Source organism: Equus caballus, chromosome 9 (genome assembly GCF_041296265.1).
Source record: "Equus caballus isolate H_3958 breed thoroughbred chromosome 9, TB-T2T, whole genome shotgun sequence".
Taxonomy (NCBI): domain Eukaryota; kingdom Metazoa; phylum Chordata; class Mammalia; order Perissodactyla; family Equidae; genus Equus; species Equus caballus.
This window is the reverse complement of record NC_091692.1, coordinates 94,138,394-94,147,489: the sequence shown is the minus strand read 5'-3', so window position 1 is coordinate 94,147,489 and position 9,096 is coordinate 94,138,394. Positions and strand designations below refer to the sequence as shown.

Sequence of the window (9,096 nt, the reverse complement as noted above, 5' to 3'; positions counted from 1 at the left end):
CTTGATTATGCATATATATGTGACTCTCTGCCTTTCCCCCAATCCTGCTGGAATTGTTACCGAACCTAAAGTGAGTTCACTCACCCGTTGTGCAGCAAGCCAATCTCTGACACCAGGTGTGGTGGAAGAAAGTAGGAATTTTATTTTTGCACAGCGCTGAGCAAGGAGGGCGGGCAGCTAACGCTGAAATCCCAAACTCCCTGAAAAGCTTAAAGGAAGGGTTTTTATTTGGGGTTTTAGGTGGGGGAGGGGGAGCATATGGCGTTGCTGGTTGGAGCTTTCCCACCAGCCTGTCTTTGGTCTTGAGACTACTTGCAGAGAGGAGAGAGCTCATGACCTTGCTGGTCAGCAGCTTTCCCACCAGCCAGTATCTCTTTGCGGGAGGAGATAGTCCAGGTGCTTGTCCTTGGCGGTGTCTGTCTCCATGGAGGAGAGTGGATTCTGCAGCCAGGAAGCCAGAGAGTAAGCAGGGAATGAGTGTTTTGGTTTTAATCCCATATATGCTGGGTTTAATGTGGGGAAACTGATATCTGGGTCGGTATTAGAATGACCAGTCTAATCTATAAAGTGGAGTTACTACGGGAAATTGGGGAGAATAAAGAGCCTCAACTATCAAGACCTCACAGGAAAAACTAAGTTAAAAGGAAAGATAGATATTGTGTTTGTGAAGATTCTTTTGGTTGTGAGTAAAAAAAAAAACCCACGTGAACTCCGTGTTCCAGTTATCTATTGCTACATAACAAACCATCTCAATTCTTAGAGGCTTAAAACAATTCATTATTCTCTCTCATGGTTCTGTGGGTTAATTGGGCTCAGCCAGGTGGTCCTTGCTTGGGAGTGCTCTTGCAATTGTAGTTGTATTTGTGTAGTTGTGGTTGTAGTTGGTATATGTATTAGGGTTCTCCAGAGAAACAGAACCAATAGGATGTATATAGATTTATATTAAGGAATTGGCTTACACCATTATGAAGTCTGGGAAGTCCATATTCTTCAGTGTGGACCAGCAGAGACCCAGGGAAGAGTTGATGTTGCAGTTCAAGTCCCAAGGCTGTCTTCTGGGAGAAGTCTCTCTTGCTCATGGGTGGTCAATCCTCTGTTCCATTCAGGCCATGAATGATTGCCCTCAATCATGCAGGTGGGCCTTGTCCAATCTGATTTACCCAAAGTCCACTGATTTAAATGTTAGTCTCATCCAAAAGCACTCTTGGAGAGACTTCCAGAATAATGTTGGTCCAAATATATAGGCATCATGGCCCAGCCAAGTTGACACAAATCAACCATCATAGTGTATTAGTCAGGATTCTCCAGAGAAACAGAACCAATGGGCTATGTGTGTGTGTATGTATATGCACACACATCTATAGATAGAGAGGGATTTTTGTCTGTCTGCTCAGCCTTTCAGATTGAGCAGATCTGGATGATTGCAGAGGTTGGCATCTGAAATCTGCAGGACAGGCCAGAAGCTGGGAAATTTAGGCAAGAGTTGATGTTGTAGTCTTGAGTCTGAAGGCTGGAAACTCAGGCAGAACTTCTACATTGCAATCTGGAGGCAGAATGCCCTTCTCTTTAGGTGTCCTCAACTTTTACTTTTAATACCTTCAACTGATTGGCAGAGGCCCATATGCATTGTGGAGGGTAATCTGCTTTATTCAAAGTCTACTGATTTAAATGTTAATCACATCCAAGAAATGCTTTTATGACAATATCTAGGCTGGGCCCCATAAGCCTACCCAAAGTAACACATCAGATTAACCACACAGGATGTGGGGGTCATCTGAAAGCTCCACTGGGCTAGATGCTAAGATGGGTCACTGGCATGGTTGGCAGTTGATGCTGGCTTGGCTGGTGTCCAGCTGTCCACTGGGGTAGGCACTGGTGTGCTTATAGGTGGCCTCTTCATGGAGCTTGGACTTCTCATAGCTCGGTGGTTGGGTTCCTAAAAGGAATGTCCCAAGGGTGAGCAATCCAAGAGACATCTCTTTCATCAGAGGACAAGTTCTCCAGGTAAGCCGTTTTCTTTTGGTGTTTGGTTTGTCTTGAACTTGTGTTGATGAAGTTCTCGCTCTCCCTCTTGGTCTGGATGCTGGAAGCACCAGAGGACACTAATTTCTGAACACAACTGTTGTCTTGATCTATTCCTCAGAACTGGAGGTAGGCAAGGGAGAGCCTAAAAGCAGAAAATACAGGTCAGCCTCTTCCTTCTTGCAATCTGCTCTATGTCCCAACTGTGGTGAGCTTTGTCTCCCAGAACTCACTTATGAGCTTGTCTACCACCTGTACCAGAATGGGCTCTTGCAAACAGGGAAGCTGATGGCAGACTGGGACCCAAGGAGTCTGTTTATAGTTGCTCTTCTCATAAGAGCCTTTGTACAACAGAGGTCTTAGTGCCCTTTCCCTAGCTAGGTTGATGCTTGCAGTTTTTTAAAAAGCTATGCAATATATTGTTTTGGTATCCCTACATGGAATTTACATTGATAAAATAATGAAGCCATAAGCAGTGTGCTAACTTTGTGTTAATCTCTGGGATGCTATGAGGGAGGCACATAGAGGACTTCCATGGCACAGGTAACATTTTTATAGCATTTTAATCTGGAGAGTATACATATTTAAAGAAAAATAAAGCAAATACCCATATATGTTGTAAACACTTCTCTACACATATGATACACTCTGAAACTGGTTTATAAGACAAAACTTACCTCTATGATATTTCAGGAGAAACTTCTAAACTTAATGACACAGAAATGTTTTCTACGGTTATGAAGTTGGTCAAATTCTCTCTTGCTGAGTCATTTTTTAAACATTTTGCTAGAAAAGCATCTGTTTCCACTAGATTTCCAAATCTGTCACCAAGTTTTATGAATAATTTCCTCTAGATTTTCAAACGAACTGTCATAGAATTGCAAAGTAATTTAATAAGCTTCCATAGAGTTTCAAATATAACCACAGATATAGAAATACAAGAATAACTTCCTTTTTAAATCCATTTTCTCTACACATATATTCACAAGTGCGTTTACATAAATGCCTAAATGGGCTGATAAACAACTTACAGAATGTTCCAGATCAGTGTGAATGGGGCCACAGAAAGGAAAGAGGCACTGGCAGGTCACCCATGTGGCAGAGGCATGTTTGGTCTGGGTAGGAGCAGCATGACACGAAGTTGAGGAAGTAAACAAGGACACAGCTCCCAGAGCTCTGTAGGTAAGGATTTGGACTTTTATCCTAAGGGCAATGGAAGACTCAGAAAAATAGTGTATCAATAAATACAGATATCTCTCACGTTTAGCAGCTGCATGATACTCATTGTCTCATTTAGAATATTTGATCAAAGTCCTAGTTATGGATGTTTAAGCTTGTCTGTGTGATGAGGATCTGCACATAGACATTCTTGTGAATTTGTGTGATTGTCACCGTAAGATCAATTCCTTGAATTGGGTTGGTGGGTCAGTTAATGTGCATATTTTAAGTGGTTATATTTTATCAAACTGGAAACAAAGCTGGTAAAAGTGTAAATTTGTACCCTCTTTCTGTAGGTAATCAACCTCATGGACTATGTTCCATTGGCATTTTATTTTATAATCTGGCCAACGATGGACAGACCACGCCATTTTGTTGTCTGTTGCATTCAGCAGCGTTCTTTTCCTCCCACCTCTATTCTCCCTCCTTGTTTCACAAGACTGGTAACTGGATCTACATTTTTCAGAACCTTTTCCAGTAGTATACCAGTCTACACTCTATCATGGAGAGGTCCTCAGGCAAGATTTGGAAGCTGCCCCAAATTGCAGAAGCCATCATTCTCCTGGAAGTAGGGGGCGAAGTCAGGGATTCTGCCGACCTCGAGTTTTGCGGTGGCCTCTGCAGGGGAGGGTGGGTCTCCTTGCTGCTGGCAGCTACGACCATTCACAGCGCTTTCCAGCTACTCCTGGCCTGAGCGTCAGTAGCAACTTCCTGATTCTGTGGAGGAAACCTGAGAGGTAGCAGTGGCCCCCCCTGATTTCCTCCCTCTAGCTTTTCCAAGTGTTTTGTAAACACCTAACTCCCTGCTTGAAGTCCCTACCTACTTGAAATTCTGAGAGTGGTTTGTTTTCCTAACTCAATCCAGGTCGATAGATTTGTGTTTCCTTTTTTCCACAGATTTGGTGGCTGTTTACATTGTGCCTGCGTGCAAGACCTGACCTATCATTTGCTCTTTCTTTTGGGGATTTTAATGTGTCCATCTTCGCTCTCTGATTTGTAAGTGCTCTTTAAAGTTAAGCATTTTGTTTGGCACACAATTTAAAATGTTTTTGCCAGATTTATTTGAATTTTAACTAATAATTAAACGCTTTAATGTAAGAAAAAAAGATGAACCTCATTAGCATAATCAAAGACTTGTATCCCGTCCCAATTACCCTCAGGTTAGGGTCCTAGCAATGTGATCTCCAGCATACAGGTGTTGTCCCTACCCACTTTCTATCGGTATTGGGGTCCTTGTTGCAATCTGGCCAGTGAGTGACCCAATTCTAGTGTTAAAGTAATTAAACTCTAATGCCATGGTGGCTTACATAAGCAAACGAATCTAAGCCTGTAGATGCCTTGACGTTATGAAATCGAAACCTGAGGACAACAATTCACAAATAGCCAACTAGGCTTTAAGCTATAGCCAACCAAATGATTTCCTTTCTTTGTTTCTGCACTTTATATGTTTTTCCCCTGGATCCTGTGGATGGAGAGCTCCTAATCACTTCCGGTTTGGTGCTGCCCGATTTGAATTGATTTTTGCTCAAATAAACTCTTAAAATTTAATATGCCTCAGTTTATCTTTTGACACTCGATTCCCATTCTGAGCATCTGCTTCCTTAGGCTACTTGCCATCACAAGAAGCCTTAAGTCCCACTAGGGGCACATCCTGAGACAAGGACTCAGATGCTAACTTGCTGCCTTTCTCTTTGCCTCTCTTCCTTGTTCCTTCACCAGCATTTCCTGGGATCCTCATCTTCCAAATAAATGCTGCATTATCAAGCAAGTAACCCTGTGGGCAATCAGGGCTTAAAGCCATCCGAGAACCCTGGACACCAACACAGACCACGTGACCTGGGATCGTCCCACCCGAGTAGTGAGGCTGCAGACCCTCAGGCCCTTCAGATCCACGTGTGCACAAACAGCAGGCTCCAGGGTCAGGAATAGCCCTTGGCTGGAGAAGGGAAGAGGTTTGCAGTCACCACAGGCACTGCAATGGGAAGGCCTGTGGGGGCACTGACAGCATCTGCAGCAGTGAATTACTGGGGTCCTTATCACTGCAGGAAACTGGGGCTAGAAGTTTCTGGAACCCTCAGAGTAGCTGCATAGAATGTGCTGCACAAGGCATGGAATAGGGGCGTATAATTCTACAATATTCCATTACCCTTTGGCCACATGGTAACTAGCTTGCAATTCCCGATCCATACCTGAGCCAGAATGGAGAAGTGGGCTCCCACAGGTATTCATGCGGCAGCAACCAAGACATCCTGGGGCAGAAAGCAAGACTGATGAGCAACTGAGATGGGATGTTAGACTACACGCGCATAATTCTGAAGCAACTCTGGAGCAAAAAGTTAGGCCAAGAGGGTATGACACGGGGCCTCAAAGATAAATCCACACTCCAACGTTTACATCTTTCTAAGTCCTTGGATTCTTTCCTCTAAGTTTTATTAAACAGGTTCTGGTACCTTGACTTCAACTTAATATAGGCCAACATTGAACTTGCATTTAAACCAACAGCTCATTTACACCTAGCTGCTTAAGACAACGCGTTAAATCTGAACCTTTCTAGTAAGTGCCCTATTACTGATAATTTTGGACCAATGCAATTTTATATTTCTTCCTCCTTGGGCTAACACCCTCATGATCTATCTCCACACACATTCCCAGCTTTCAGTTGTAATAACAATCAACAGTTGCAGTCCAGACAGTGTGTAAGCTAGTGCTTCCTGTGTTCACCCTCCTTCCCTGGGTATGTTGGAACCTGACTGTAGCTGCTGGTCTGGAGGGAACGAGGTGACAAAGGTGGGCTTTGTGGATATGCAGAGTCCCCTGCAAGGTCACTTCCGCAGGTGTGTCTGTACAGGAGCTCTGGGCAAGTGGATGTCTGAATCCTTAGGTAGGGGAGGAGGGACTTCTTTGGCAGAAATGGAACTCAGTGGAATTGAGGCTCATGATTGGTTTGAGAATAGCATCCTGAAGACTGGAATGGGGACATTTGAATGAATCCGAGACTTTCATATAAGAGCCCTAGGATATGAAGCTAAGTTTTGTAATTATTTGCCACTTTGAAGGAACAATATTTGGGTTTGATTTTACAATACATTGACCCTATAGCTACAAGAGAGGAAATTTAGGGATGTTTTAGAAGCTCTCCAACTCTGACAATGCCTTGCACAGAAAATGTAAAGGTCCGAACTTGTCATTTTTGCTTTGTGAGCACTTCAGTACAATCAGAAATATCCAAGCCATCATTTTTTGGTGTGAAATGCCATATTCAGGGTACAGGAAAACAGGAAATCACTGTAGGTATTTTAAGCAGAAATAATCTAAATCAAGGAATCACATCCTTACAAACTCACCGGAACAGCTAAGCAGCAAAAGTTAGAGGGACCAAGTCTAACTTCAGGCTTTCTGCTACAGAGTCAGATAGCAGCTGCTACCCAGAATTCAGGTCCCTACGGAAATCACTACAAACCTCACAGCTCTTCTCCAGGGCTGAGGCAGGATAACGGGGGTTCGTGGAGGATAATGCTAAAGCTGCATTTGGCGAGCACATGCATTAGAGGTGAAGATATGGATTCCGTTTCAATTTCACTTTTCCAGGCTTGCATGAATATTTCTAATTAGCAGAATGTAAATTACATCTAGGACCCGGAGAAAAGAGACGCTGGCAAATATAGTTACTCGACTTCTAGCCCCCATATTGCAGGGGAGAGCAGAGTGAATTCTGGTTTGTCTTTCTCAAAACAAAACAAACTTAAACAATAGCCAGCACAAAAAATACCCAATATGTTCCTGAGTTTGTTGGCTGAAAAAATGCAGAGGTTCTGAAATGACAGGGGGAAAAAGCCCCAAGTTTGGCAAGGGAATTAGACAGGAAAAGAACAATTTTTACTAAAGAACTCTGATCTTGGACTTCGATTTGTTCAAATATATAGAGAGATAATTGGGTTAAAATTAGTGCTCAGCATTTGCAAAGTTTTGAAAGTAATTGTTTGGAAAGATGCCTTCTCAACAATCAATTATGATACTTAATTGGAGACGAAATTTCCATTGCTAAATTTGTCAGATGCTTATTTTAGAATCTCCTATTTAATATGTTTGTGTGTTGGCCAAGTTGAATGTTTGATAAATCTTAAGAGTTTCTGAACTATTTACTCAGAGGAAAATCAGTGATTTATGGCTTCCAAGTATTCTAGAGAAAACTAAACTCTGAATAATTGAATATTAAATATAAGCTATATGATTTAATTAAATTGTAGCTTCCTTTTGAGGAAAAGGCATTCTTTTATAGAACGATCAGGCTTGAATGACACTATGGGCTTAAAAACTGTCAAGAGATAAAAGCTTTTGGGCTCAGTATAAAAGAAGGAAAAAACAAACAAGCAAAAATGTTTGTAAGCCTTAAAACTTTTGTTTGAGGCTATTGCCTCTCTGAGGAGAGGAAGAGGAGGAGTGGCTAGTCCAGTTCTCCTTACCTTTACAGGTTCTATAATACAGTAATTACAAAACTGTTAACCACAAATTTAAATAATTAGAAAATGATTGAAAATCTATAGTATAATAGAAGTGGGAAATGTAAGATTTCACATGGACAATTGTCAAATTTGACAGATGCTGCTACTTGCATTGGGAAAATATTTTTTTAAGTAACGTGCTAATAGGCTTTAATAATTTAGTGGTGATTACATGTTTCACCTGTGTAATACCTAAAAAATTGCCAAAAATGAAAAATTGAATTGCAGGTATGTTCTATTACAAACCATGCAAAAATTTAAATATATGTACTAAAGGTGAAATTTAGATATTTGCACTGAAGGTGAAATAACCTCCTGTGATGGGACATTTCAGAATTTTTGCGAATTTCTTTCCTTTAGAAGCCCAATATCATAAATGGAATTACGTGGTTTGTTAAGAGTATCTAAACAATGTTTATATATCTTTTATTCACTGTCATAATACCAAAAATGCTGTTGGATCATAACATTACATCTTTATTGACCTAAATATTATTATAAATGGTAAATGGCCTCAGGCCACATCAAGTTTGGGTAATTTTTTGTGGCAAGATTTGTTATTTTTTCCCCTAAAAACTTTTGATATTGATTTAATTAAATTTCTTAATAGTTTTAATTTATCCGTTATCTTCTCTCCTCCAGAAAACAATGAGAAATTGCAGTTTAACACCAGAACTTCCTGTGTAAACACAAACAATTTGAGGTAAAAAAAGTATGGATTTTTGTCCATAATATGGGCTAATCTGTAGCCAACTGGCCCAGACACTTCATTAACAACTAACATTTAGGAAAAATGAGGGAAACATTTGAGACAAAAAGAGATGAGAGAGAGAAGCACTCCTGCAATGCCTGAGGAACCATCTCTGAAAATTCACTTCTCCATAAAAGCAGCGAGGACACTGGCAAGATTTGTCAAGATCAACTTTTTAAGAACTCTTGAAATCAGCCAGAGGCTTGCAACAACCTGGGGAGCATTTTTTCAAGAGAAATGGCTCAATCTCAGTTGTAATGGTGCATTGGTGCATTTTAACTTGCCCTATTCCCATCCCCCTTTCCTCAGCCTCATGGGAGTCTTAAACACTGCAAAACCTTACTACTGTGGTAGCTGCAAGAACCAGCAGCCTGGGAGCCACTGGAAGGAAGAGAACTGTTTGGAGCTCCCCCAAAACCCCATCCACAGAGAATTTTCACTATTTGGCCTGAAAAGCTCTATTCTCAGGACTAATTGTGATCAGTCCTATTCCAGGGTGTTTGTTGAAAACAATTAGAGGCAATTGTTTAATGTAGATGTCTAAGGCAGCATTACCAGTTGGGGATAACAAAGGCTAACCCAAGTTCCAACATATTCCGGGGA

At 41.3% G+C, this 9,096-nt stretch overlaps 1 long non-coding RNA gene across 1 annotated transcript; it reads left to right on the top strand.

Moving 5' to 3' along the window:
- The first annotated feature begins 4,124 nt into the window (after positions 1 to 4,124).
- Positions 4,125 to 8,358, top strand: LOC138915478 (uncharacterized). Its single transcript, XR_011421467.1, has 2 exons — positions 4,125 to 4,236; positions 4,960 to 8,358. It is a non-coding gene; the product is annotated as an uncharacterized lncRNA (long non-coding RNA).
- Positions 8,359 to 9,096: the final 738 nt, after the last annotated feature.